This window comes from Triticum urartu, chromosome 2 (assembly GCF_003073215.2).
Source record: "Triticum urartu cultivar G1812 chromosome 2, Tu2.1, whole genome shotgun sequence".
NCBI lineage: Eukaryota > Viridiplantae > Streptophyta > Magnoliopsida > Poales > Poaceae > Triticum > Triticum urartu.
The window spans coordinates 485,934,178-485,947,962 of NC_053023.1; positions in this window are offsets into that span (position 1 = coordinate 485,934,178).

A 13,785-nucleotide genomic window follows, 5' to 3' on the forward strand; every position below is an offset into this window, starting at 1 on the left:
AAATGTTATTTGGTGCTTGCGTTGAGCATAATATGATTGGATCATTATTATTGCAATACGGTTATTCATTTAAGTCAAAGAATAATTGTTATTCTGTTTACATGAATAAAACCTTCTGTGGTCATACACCCAAGGTGAATGGTTTATTGAATCTCGATCGTAGTGATACACATATTCATAATATGGAAGCCAAAAGATGCAAAGTTAATAATGATAGTGCAACCTATTTGTGGCACTGCCGTTTAGGTCATATTGGTGTAAAGCGCATGAAGAAACTCCATGCTAATGGACTTTTGGAATCACTTGATTATGAAGCACTTGATGCTTGCGAACCATGCCTCACGGGCAAGATGATTAAGACTTCGTTCTCCGGAACAATGGAGCGAGTAACTGACTTATTGGAAATAATACATACCGATGTGTGTGATCCGATAAGTGTTGAGGCTCGCGGCGGGTGTCGTTATTTTCTGACCTTCACAGATGATTTAAGCAGATATGGGTATATCTACTTAATGAAACATAAGTCTGAAACATTTGAAAAGTTCAAAGAATTTCAGAGTGAAGTGGAAAATCATCGTAACAAGAAAAAATAGTTTCTACGATCTGATCACAGAGGCGAATATTTGAGTTGCGAGTTTGGTCTTCATTTGAAACAATGTGGAAGAGTTTCGCAACTCACGCCACCTAGAACACCACAACATAATGGTGTCCGAACGTTGTAATCGTACTTTATTGGATATGGTGCGATCTATGATGTCTCTTACCGATTTACCACTATCGTTTTGGGGTTATGCATTAGAGACAGCTACATTCACGTTAAATAGGGCACCATCTAAATCCGTTGAGATGACACCGTATGAACCATGGTTTGGCAAGAAACCAAAGCTGTCGTTTCTTAAAGTTTGAGGTTGTGATGCTTATGTGAAAAAGTTTCAAACTGATAAGCTCGAACACAAATCGGAGTAGTGCGTCTTCGTAGGATAACCAAAAGAAACTGTTGGGGTACACCTTCTATCACAGATCCGAAGGCAAGATATTTTGTTGCTAAGAATGGATCCTTTCTAGAGAAGGAGTTTCTCTTGAAAGAAGTGAGTGGGAGGAAAGTAGAACCCGACGAGGTAATTGTACCTTCTCCCTTATTGGAAAGTAGTTCATCACTAAAATCAGTTCCAGTGATTCCTACACCAATAAGTGAGGAAGCTAATGATGATGATCATGAAACTTCTGATCAAGTTACTACCGAACCTCGTAGGTCAACCAGAGTAAGATCCACACCAGAGTGGTCCAGTAATCCTATTCTGGAAGTCATGTTACTAGACCATGACAAACCTACGAACTATGAGGAAGCGATGATGAGCCCAGATTCCGCAAAATGGCTTGAGGCCATGAAAACTGAGATGGGATCCATGTACGAGAACAAAGTATGGACTTTGATTGACTTGCCCGATGATCGGTGAGTCATTGAGAATAAATGGATCTTCAAGAGGAAGACAGACGCTGATAGTGTTACTATATACAAAGCTCGAATTGTCACAAAAATGTTTTTGACAAGTTCAAGGTGTTGACTACGATGAGATTTTCTCACTTGTATTTATGCTTAAAAGACTGTCCAAATCATGTTAGCAGTTGCCGCATTTTCTGAAATCTGGCAAACGGATGTCAAAACTGCATTCCTTAATAGATTTCTTAAAGAAGAGTTGTATATGATGCAACCAGAAGGTTTTGTCGATCCTAACAGTGCTAACAAAGTGAGCAAGCTCCAACGATCCATCTATGGACTGGTGCAAGCATCTCGGAGTTGGAATATATGTTTTGATAAAGTGATCAAAGCATATGGTTTTATACATACTTGCGGTGAAGCATATATTTACAAGAAAGTGAGTGGGAGCACTACATCATTTCTGATAAGTATATGTGAATGTCATATTGTTGATCAGAAATAATGTAGAATTTTCTGGAAAGCATAAAGGAGTGTTTGAAAGGAGTTTTTCAAAGAAAAGACCTCGGTGAAGCCGCTTACACATTGAGCATCAAGATCTATAGAGATAGATCAAGACGCTTGATAAGATTATTTTTCAATGAGTACATACCTTGACAAGATTTTGAAGTAGTTCAAAATGGAACCATCAAAGAAGGAGTTCTTGCCTGTGTTGCAAGGTGTGAAGTTGAGTAAAGACTCAAAACCCGACCACAGCAGAAAACAGAAAGAGAATGAAAAGTCATTCCCTATGCCTCAGTCATAGGTTCTATAAAGTATGATATGATGTGTACCAGTCCTATTTTATACCTTAGCATGATTCTGGCAAGGGAGTACAATAGTGATCCAGGAGTAGATCACTGGACAACGGTCAAAATTATCCTTAAAGGACTAAGGAAATATTTCTCGGATATGAAGGTGATAAAAGAGTTCGTCATAAAGAGTTACATTGGTGCAAGCTTTTTACATCGATCTAGATGACTCTAAGTCTCGATCTAGATACATATTGAAAGTGGGAGCAATTAGCTAGAGTACCTCCGTGCAGAGTATTGTAGACATAGAAATTTGCGAAATACATATGGATCTGAATGTTGCAGACCCGTAGACTAAACTTCTCTCACAAGCAAAACATAATCACTCTTTGGGTATTAATCACATAGCGATGTGAACTAGATTATTGACTATAGTAAACCCTTTGGGTATTAGTCACATGAAGATGTGAACTAATCACATAAAGATGTGAACTATTGGTGTGAAATCAGATGACGATGTGAACTAGATTATTGACTCTAGTGCAAGTGGGAGACTGAAGGAAATATGCCCTAGAGGCAATAATAAAGTTGTTATTTATATTTCCTTATATCATGATAAATGTTTATTATTCATGCTAGAATTGTATTAAACCGGAAACTTAGTACATGTGTGAATACATAGACAAACAGAGTGTCACTAGTTTGCCTTTACTTGACTAGCTCGTTGAATCAATGATGGTTATGTTTCCTAACCATAGACATGAGTTGTCATTTTATTAACGGGATCACATCATTAGAGAATGATGTGATTGACTTGACCCATCCGTTAGCTTAGCACGACGATCGTTTAGTTTGTTGCTATTGCTTTCTCCATAACTTATACATGTTCCTATGACTATGAGATCATGCAACTCCCGAATACCGGAGGAACACTTTGTGTGCTACCAAACGTCACAATGTAACTAGGTGATTATAAACGTGCTCTACAGGTGTCTCCAATGGTGTTTGTTGAGTTGGCATAAATCGAGATTAGGATTTGTCACTCCGAGTATCGGAGAGGTATCTTTGGGCCCTCTCGGTAATGCACATCACTATAAGCCTTGCAAGCATTGTGACTAATGAGTTAGTTGCGGGATGATGCATTACGGAACGAGTAAAGAGACTTGCCGGTAACGAGATTGAACTAGGTATTGAGATACCGACGATTGAATCTCGGGCAAGTAACATACGGATGACAAAGGGAACAACATATATCGTTATGCGGTTTGACTCATAAAGATCTTTGTAGAATATGTGGGAGCCAATATGAACATCTAGGTTTCGCTATTGGTTATTGACCGGAGACGTGTCTCAGTCATGTCTACATAGTTCTCGAACCCGTAGGGTCCGCACGCTTAACGTTCTGTGATGATTTGTATTATGAGTTATGTGATTTGATGACCAAAGTTTGTTTGGAGTCCCGGATGAGATCGGGGACATGATGAGGAGTCTTGAAATGGTCGAGACGTAAAGATCGATATATTGGAAGGCTATATTCGGACATCGGAAAGGTTCCGAGTGATTTGGGTATTTTTCGGAGTACCGGAGAGTTACGAGAATTCGTATTGGGCCTTAATGGGCCATACGGGAAAGGAGAGAAAGGCCTCAAGGGTGGCCGCGCCCCTTCCCCATGGACTGGTCCGAATTGGACTAGGGAAAGGGGGTGCCCCCTTCCGTCCTTCTCCTTCTCCCTTACCTTTTTCCTATTCCATGTGGGAGGTGGAATCCTACTAGGACTAAGGAGTCCTAGTATGACTCCACACTTTGGGCGCGCCCTGTGAGTGCCGGCCTCCTCCTCCCTCCATCCTTTATATACATGGCCAAGGGGCACCCCATAGACACACAAGTTGATCATTGATCTCTTAGCCGTGTGCGGTGCCCCCTCCACCATAATCCACCTCGGTCATATCGTAGCGGTGCTTAGGCGAAGCCCTGTTCCGGTAGCATCATCATCACCGTCATCACGCTGTCGTGCTGACGAAGCTCTCCCCCGACACTCTGCTGGATCGTGAGTTCGTGGGACATCACCGAGCCGAACGTGTGCAGACCGCAGAGGTGTTGTACCTTCGGTGCTAGGGTCGGTTGATCGTGAAGATGTACAACTACATCAACCGCGTTGTCATAACGCTTCCGCTTACGGTCTATGAGGGTACGTGGACAACACTCTTCCCTCTCGTTGCTATGCATCACCATGATCTCACATGTGCATAGGATTTTTTTTAAATTACTACGTTCCCCAACACCGCCTTCCCCCAACTCCTCTCCGGTGATCTCCAGCCTCCTCCAACATGGTGGGTAGTGGATCCGACTCTGAGATATTTGAACCCGTTAACTAGGACTCCATCACATATGAGGAGAAGGAGGATATGGTTGTCCACCTGGCTGATACGTCTCCAACGTATCTATAATTTTTGATTGCTCCATGCTATATTATCTACTGTTTTGGACTATATTGGGCTTTATTTTCCACTTTTATATTATTTTTGGGACTAACCTATTAACCGGAGGCCCAGCCCAGAATTGCTGTTTTTTTGCCTATTTTAGTGTTTTGGAGAAACAGAATATCAAACGGAGTCCAAACAGAATAAAACCTTCGGGAACGTGATTTTCTCACCGAACGTGATCCAGGAGACTTGGGCCCTACGCCAAGGAACAAAAGAGGCAGTCACGAGGGTGGGGCGCCCCCAGGGCGCGCCCCCCTACCTCATGGGCCCCTCGGTGCTCCACCGACGTACTCCTTCCTCCTATATATACATACGTACCCCAAAACGATCAGAAGAGGAGCCAAAAACCTAATTCCACTGCCGCAACTTTCTGTATCCACGAGATCCCATCTTGGGGCCTGTTCCGGATCTCCGCCAGAAGAGGGCCGTCATCACGGAGGGCTTCTACATCATCATAGCCTCTTCGATGAAGTGTGAGTAGTTTACCTCAGACCTTCGGGTCCATACTTAGTAGCTAGATGGCTTCTTCTCTCTCTTTGAATCTCAATACAAAGTTCTCCCCCTCTCTTGTGGAGATCTATTCGATGTAATCTTCTTTTTGCGGTGTGTTTGTTGAGACCGATGAATTGTGGGTTTATGATCAAGTCTATATATGAATAATATTTGAATCTTCTCTAAATTCTTTTATGTATGATTGGTTATCTTTGCAAGTCTCTTTGAATTATCCGTTTGGTTTGGCCAACTAGATTGGTAGTTCTTGCCATGGGAGAAGTGCTTAGCTTTGGGTTCGATCTTGCGGTGTCCTTTCCCAGTGACAGAAGGGGCAGCAAGGCACGTATTGCATCGTTGCCATCGAGGATAACAAGATGGGGTTTATTTCATATTGCATGAATTTATCTCTCGACATCATGTTATCTTGCTTAAGGCGTTACTCTGTTTTTAACTTAATACTCTAGATGCATGCTGGATAGCGGTCGATGAGTGGAGTAATAGTAGTAGATGCAGAATCGTTTCGGTCTACTTGTCACAGACGTGATGCCTATATACATGATCATACCTAGATATTCTCATAACTATGCTCAATTCTGTCAATTGCTCAATAGTAATTTGTTCACCCACCGTAGAATACTTATGCTCTTGAGAGAAGCCACTAGTGAAACCTATGGCCCCCGGGTCTATTCTCATCATATCAATCTCCATCACTTTAATCTTGCTTTGCTTTTTTACTTTGCCTTTACTTTTTTACTTTGCATCTTTATACCAAAAATATTATATCCATCAGATCTCACTCTCGTAAGTGACCGTGAAGGGATTGACAACCCCTAATCGCGTTGGTTGCGAGTAGCTATCGTTTTGTGCAGGTACGAGGGACTTGAGCGTGACCTCCTACTGGATTGATACCTTGGTTCTCAAAAACTGAGGGAAATACTTACGCTACTCTGCTACATCATCCCTTCCTCTTCGGGAAAAACCAACGCAAGCTCAAGACGTAGCAAGAAGGATTTCTGGCGCCGTTGCCGGGGAGTCTACGCAAAAAGTCAACATACCAAGTACCCATCACAATCCCTATCTCTCGCACTACATTATTTGCCATTTGCCTCTCATTTTCCTCTCCCCCCAATTCACCCTTGTCGTTTTATTCGCCCTCTCTCTCTATCCTCCCTCTCTATTTGCCTCTTTTGCCCGTTTGCTCTTGTTTGCTCGTGTGCTAGTTTGTTTACTTGTCATCATGGCTAGTCTCATATCTTCTCCGTTGTCTCCCGAGAGTGAAGTTTTAAATTTTAAACAAAGGGAGGGAGAAAATCTAAAAGATACTTGGTATAGAATTTGCAATGCTCAAAATAGATCTACCAGGAAGCAATCTACCTTAGTTCTTCTCCGTAATTTTTATATAGGTGTTAATCCTTGGTATAGATATATCCTCGATACCGTTACCGGAGGGAACTTCTTATGTAGGTGCTTGGTTGAATCTAATTCCATGAGATTGCGACTCACTCACATCTTCAGCAATCTCTACATCACCAAGACTCTACACAATGGTGGTTGAAGACAAGGAAGCACAAAACCATTCAAACATATCCTTTGACAAATTCTATGTTGAGCTTCATGATTGTCATTTTTGGATACACAAGTGCTCTTCCTTGCAAGAACTAACCCATGTAGGTAGATGAACTCAAACTCCAAGTGGTGCTCCCAACTCTTGATGAGCTACATCAACCTTGAGCACCCACACAAGTTCAACTACATGAGCAAGAACCACACCACCACCCAAGGTATGTTATTCCGTCTTAGAGAAGCTTTACTCCAAGACATGAGTCAAAGCAACTCAACAAGATGTGAATACATCAAGATGCTTAAACGAAAAATGGTAACCCCATTTTGAGCTTAAACGATGAGTATGACCTATGATCAAGTGTTCTCACTTGACTCCTAAGTCAATATACTCTAACATAGGTGACTATGTCACCGCCCAACTCTAGATGAAGTTCTCTTGTGTTCTTTTCTGAGTTATTGCATTTGTCCCTTGCATATTTGTTTATTTATTTTTCAAGCAACAAAAAAAAACTTCATCTAGAAACTTTCATTCTTTTCTTTTGATTTTTGTTCTGCATATTTCTGCATTAAATTCCTTGCAAATCTTTCAGCTAATTCATTGCAAATCTTTGTGAGATCTTACTTGACTAGTGAGCTGAGGTGACAAGAGTTTTCTCTGTGATGAACTCGGTTTCACCGAATTGTCATTTTCGGTCCAACCGAATCCCTTCGGTACCACCGAAACATGCCACTCGGTGCCACCGATTTCTCAACAGGAAAAACAGTTTGCCACATATTCTATATTTCTTCTGATCCAGATCCACTCCATGAATCTTGTCCTCTACAAGCATCACAGTTTTATTCACTGCTTTGTGCTGAATCTCAAGGACCAAACCTATTCGACGGATTCCAGGAAAAACCTTCTTGGAAATTGATGTCAAAGGGGGAGAGAGAGATCACATCAAAGCTTATCATCAAAGCTTATCATCGGGGAGAGAGAGATCACATCAAAAGCATATCACCTACAAAGGAGAAAGTACTAAGGGGGAGAGAATACTCAAGGATCCCAAATATTAAGGGGGAGAAAGAAATCTCCAGGGGAGAGAATACTCAAGGATCCCAGATGCTTGATGTTCAAGAGGAGAGATGGCACATGTCTTTTTGGGGGAAAGACATGTTCATATGTACTCATTTGAAGTAAGTTCTATTCATATCTTTTAGCTCTGATTTTCTGTTCCCTATCTTCTCCCAATATCCCATGTCAGATTCCGGGGGAGCAAGACACCTAAGGGAAACAAATCAGTCAAATTCATTGCATATCTTTATTCTTGGGGACATGTTGAATCCAATGTGGTACCTTGTACTCACTCTCTACATGTCATCCCAGTCTTGGTATTCTTGTGGTTTCTTTTGTTTGCTCTGGCTAGTGGATGTACCTGTGTTATCTAACTTTGTTTGTGCAGGTTCATTCCATCCTAATCCAACTCAAGACCACAAGGTAAGTATATGCATCAAAATCATGAGTATGAGGAGTTCTTGCTTATGTACATACTGTTTGCAAGAAGGACTCATGAGCATGAAGGTATTTTCCTTGATAATCTTTTGCTCTGATGCATATGGCCAAGATACATGTAACACATTGCCTACTCTGTCATGGTTATGCTCTCACATGCCTCTATATTTCATATTTACATGAGTGCATACATGTAGGGGGAGCCTATGCTTGTTACATGTCCTTCCAAAGCTTTACTTGCTGTTCTTTATATCTTTATCTAAAGCTTTGATGTATGTTGCCATCAATTACCAAAAAGGGGGAGATTGAAAGCACAAGTGCTCCCTAGGTGGTTTTGATAATTGATGACAACATATCTCTTGTTGGACTAACATTTCTATCTAGCATGTTTCAGATAAGTTCAACAATGGAGTGGCATGGACTAAAGGTTGTGGGAACTCCTTCAAGATGCTAAGGACAAAGGATTGGCTAAAGCTTCAAGCTCAAGACTCTTCATTTTACATTTTAGTGATCCAAGATCACATTGAGTCCATAGGAAAAGCCAATACTATCAAGGAGGGATGAGGTGTTGCTTAATGAGCCTCTTGCTTCATGTGCTTAATGATATGCTCCAAAATCCTCAGCTACTTTCCCACTTCCACATATGACCTAAACCCAAAGCCAAACTCGGACCTACCGATTTCTATCCGGCGCCACCGAGTTTCACTTGTCATAAGCCACTGCCAAACCCTAGCAATTCGGTTCTACCGATAGGGATCTCGGTCTCACCGAGATGGGATTGCAAACTCTCTGTTTCCCTTTCGTAACTTTTCGGTCTCACCGAAAGAGCGAATCGGTCCCACCGAGATTGCAATGTAAATTCAGTGTTTCCTTTTTGTAACTTTTCGGTCTCACCGAAAGAGCAAATCGGTCCCACCGAGTTTGCCTGACCAACTCTCTGGTTAGCTTATTACCAAACTCGGTCTCACCGAGTTTGTGTAATCGGTCTCACCGAGATTACGTTATGCCCAAACCCTAACCATATCGGTCCTACCGAGTTGCATGTCAGTCCCACCGAAAATCTCTAACGGTCACTAGGTTTACCTTTTCGGTCCGACCGAGTTTGTTGATTCGGTCCCACCGAGATTGGAAAACTGTGTGTAACGGTTGGATTTTGTGTGGAGGCTATATATACCCCTCCACCTCCTCTTCATTCAATGGAGAGAGCCATCAGAACACATACACAATTCCAACTCATATTTTCTGAGAGAGAACCACCTACTCATGTGTTGAGACCAAGATATTCCATTCCTACCATATGAATCTTGATCTCTAGCCTTCCCCAAGTTGCTTTCCACTCAAATCTTCTTTCCACAAAATCCAAATCCTATGAGAGAGAGTTGAGTGTTGGGGAGACTATCATTTGAAGCACAAGAGCAAGGAGTTCATCATCAACACACCATTTGTTACTTCTTGGAGAGTGGTGTCTCCTAGATTGGCTAGGTGTTACTTGGGAGCCTCCGACAAGATTGTGGAGTTGAACCAAGGAGTTTGTAAGGGCAAGGAGATCGCCTACTTCGTGAAGATCTACCGCTAGTGAGGCAAGTCCTTCGTGGGCGATGGCCATGGTGGGATAGAAAAGGTTGCTTCTTCGTGGACCCTTTGTGGGTGGTTGCTTTTTCGTGGACCCTTCGTGGGTGGAGCCCTCCGTGGACTCGCGCAACCATTACCCTTCGTGGGTGGAGCCCTCCGTGGACTCGCGCAACCGTTACCCTTCGTGGGTTGAAGTCTCCATCAACGTGGATGTAGGATAGCACCACCTATCCGAACCACGGGAAAAACATCCGTGTCTCCAATTGCGTTTGAATTCTCCAAACCCTTCCCCTTACATTCTTGCAAGTTGCATGCTTTACATTCCGCTGCTCATATACTCTTTGCATGCTTGCTTGATATGTATTGTGTATGTTGAAATTGTGCCTAAAACTTCACTCAAACCAAAAAGGCCTAAAAATTGCAACTTTAGCACTAAGTGTCTAATCACCCCCCCCTCTAGACACATCTACTTCTAGATCCTACAGGTAGGAATGACTTTGAAAAATATTAAGGAAAAAGAACCCATAGTTAATGAGAAAATGAACTTAGATTCTACTAGAATTGATAAACTTGAGGGTATCATTACAAACTTGGGAACCGCTTTTTCTTCCGTAAAGAATACTCCAAGTCCTCCTACTAAAATTTCCAAGCTTATGTATGTTCCTAAAAATAAGGGTGAATCATCTAAGGAAACTGCGGATCTTAAATCTATAAGTATTCATCCCAATCTTTTTGATATCATTAAGGAACCAATTGCTACACATGAATTTTTCGATCTTGTGCCTAAAATTTTAATAATCACTAGAAAGAAAGAAATTCCTAAGGGAAACAGATGCCTCATCGAAGAATTGCCTACCAAAGAGGGCAATACCTAGATCTATCCTCGCTTTTATGCCTAGCTAGGGGCGTTAAACGATAGCGCTTGTTGGGAGGCAACCCAATTTTATTTTTATTCCTTGCTTTTTGCTCCTGTTTAGTAATAAATAAATTATCTAGCCTTTGTTTTGGTTGTGTTTTTTGTGTTTAATTAGTGTTTGTGCCAAGTAGAACCGTTGGGAAGACTTGGGGAAAGTCTTGTTGAACTTGCTGTAAAAAACAGAAACTTTAGCGCTCACGAGAACTGCTGTCATTTTAATTTGAAGAGTGATATTTAGTTAATTCTTTTTGCAGATGATTAATAGATAAATTCCTCACGTCCAACAATTTAGTTTAGAATTTTTGGGGTTCCAGATCTTGTGCTAGCTACAGATTACTACAGACTGTTCTGTTTTTGACAGATTCTGTTTTTCGTGTGTTGTTTGCTTATTTTGATGAATCTATGGTTAGTAAAATAGTTTATAATCCATATAGAAGTTGGAATACAATAGGTTTAACACCAATATAAATAAATAATGAGTTCATTACAGTACCTTGAAGTGGTCTTTTGTTTTCTTTCGCTAACGGAGCTCGTGAGTTTTCTATTTTGAGTTTTGTGTTGTGAAGTTTTCAAGTTTTGGGTGAATTCTTTTGATGGATCATGGAACAAGGAGTGGCAAGAGCCTAATCTTGGGGATGCCCATGGCACCCCCAAGATAATCCAAGGACACCAAAAATTCGAAGCTTGGGGATGCCCCGGAAGGCATCCCCTCTTTCGTCCACTTCCATCGGTAATTTACTTGGAGCTATATTTTTATTCACCAACATGATATGTGTTTTGCTTGGAGCGTCTTGTATTATTTGTGTCTTTGTGTTTTAGTATGCCACAATCATCCTTGCTGTACACACCTTTTGAGAGAGGCATACATGAATTATAATTTGATAGAATACTCTATGTGCTTCACTTATATCTTTTGAGCTATGTAGTTTTGCTCTATGTGCTTCACTTATATCTTTTGAGCATTATAATTTTGCTCTATGTGCTTCACTTAGATATTTTAGAGCACGGTGGTGGATTTGTTTTAAAGAAACTATTGATCTCTCATGCTTCACTTAAATTATTTTGAGAGTCTCTTAATAGCATGGTAATCTGCTTAATAATAATATGCTTGGTATTCAAGATTTGTGAAACTTTCTTTTGAGTATGTTGAATACTAAGAAAAGATTGAAGCATGATAATTGTTTTGAGATATGGAGGTGATAATATTAAAGTCATGCTAGTTGAGTAGTTGTGAATTTAAAGAATACTTGTGTTAAAGTTTGTGATTCCCGTAGCATGCATGTATGGTGAACCGTTATGTGATGAAGTCGGAGGATGATTTATTTATTGATTGTCTTCCTTATGAGTGGCGGTCGGGGACGAGCGATGGTCTTTTCCTACCAATCTATCCCCCTAGGAGCATGCGTGTAATACTTTGCTTTGATAACTTCTAGATTTTTGCAATAAGTATATGAGTTTTTTATGACTAATGTTGAGTCCATGGATCATACGCACTCTCACCCTTCCACCTTTGCTAGCTTCTCTAATACCGCGCACCTTTCGCTGGTATCATACACCTACCGTATACCTTCCTCAAAACAGCCACCATACCTACCTATTATAGCATTTCCATAGCCATTCCGAGATATATTGCCATGCAACTTTCCACCGTTCCGTTTATCATGACACACTCCATCATTGTCATATTGCATATCCCGGTACACCACCGGAGGCATTCATATAGAGTCATATTTTGTTCTAAGTATTGAGTTGTAAGAAAAATAAAAGTCTGATGATCATCATTATTAGAGCATTGTCCCAGTGAGGAAAGAATGATGGAGACTATGATTCCCCCATAAGTCGGGATGAGACTGCGGACGAAAAAAAAGAGGCCAAAGAAGCCCAAATAAAAAGAGGCCATAAAAAAGGAAAAAAGAGAAAAGGCCCAAATAAAAAAAATAAAAAATGAGAGAAAAAGAGAGAAGGGACAATGTTACTATCCTTTTACCACACTTGTGCTTCAAAGTAGCACCATGATCTTCATAGTAGAGAGTCTCTCATGTTATCACTTTCGTATACTAGTGGGAATTTTACATTATAGAACTTGGCTTGTATATTCCAATGATGGGATTCCTCAAATTGCCCTAGGTCTTCATGAGCAAGCAAGTTGGATGCACACCCACTTAGTTTCTTTTGAGCTTTCATATACTTAGAGCTCTAGTGCATCCGTTGCATGGCAATCCCTACTCACTCACATTGATATCTATTGATGGGCATCTCCATAGCCCGTTGATACGCCTAGTTGATGTGAGACTATCTTCTCCTTTTTGTCTTCTCCACAACCACCATTCTATTCCACCTATAGTGCTATATCCATGGCTCACGCTCATGTATTGCGTGAAGATTGAAAAAGTTTTCAAAAAGTTAGAGTATGAAACAATTGCTTGGCTTGTCATCGGGGTTGTGCATGATTTAAATATTTTGTGTGGTGAAGATAGAGCATAGCCAAACTATATGATTTTGTAGGGATAACTTTCTTTGGCCATGTTATTTTGAGAAGACATAATTGCTTTGTTAGTATGCTTGAAGTATTATTATTTTTATGTCAATATGAACTTTTGTCTCGAATCTTTCGAATACGAATATTCATATCACAATTAAGAAGATTTGCATTGAAATTATGCCAAGTAGCACTCCGCATCAAAAATTCTCTTTTTATCATTTACCTACTCGAGGACGAGCAGGAATTAAGCTTGGGGATGCCTGATACGTCTCCAACGTACCTATAATTTTTGATTGCTCCATGCTATATTATCTACTATTTTGGACTATATTGGGCTTTATTTTTCACTTTTATATTATTTTTGGGACTAACCTATTAACCGGAGGCCCAGCCCAGAATTGCTGTTTTTTTGCCTATTTCAGTGTTTCGGAGAAACAGAATATCAAACGGAGTCCAAACGGAATAAAATCTTCGGGAACGTGATTTTCTCACCGAACGTGATCCAGGAGACTTGGACCCTACGCCAAGGAACAAAAGAGGCGGTCACGAGGGTGGG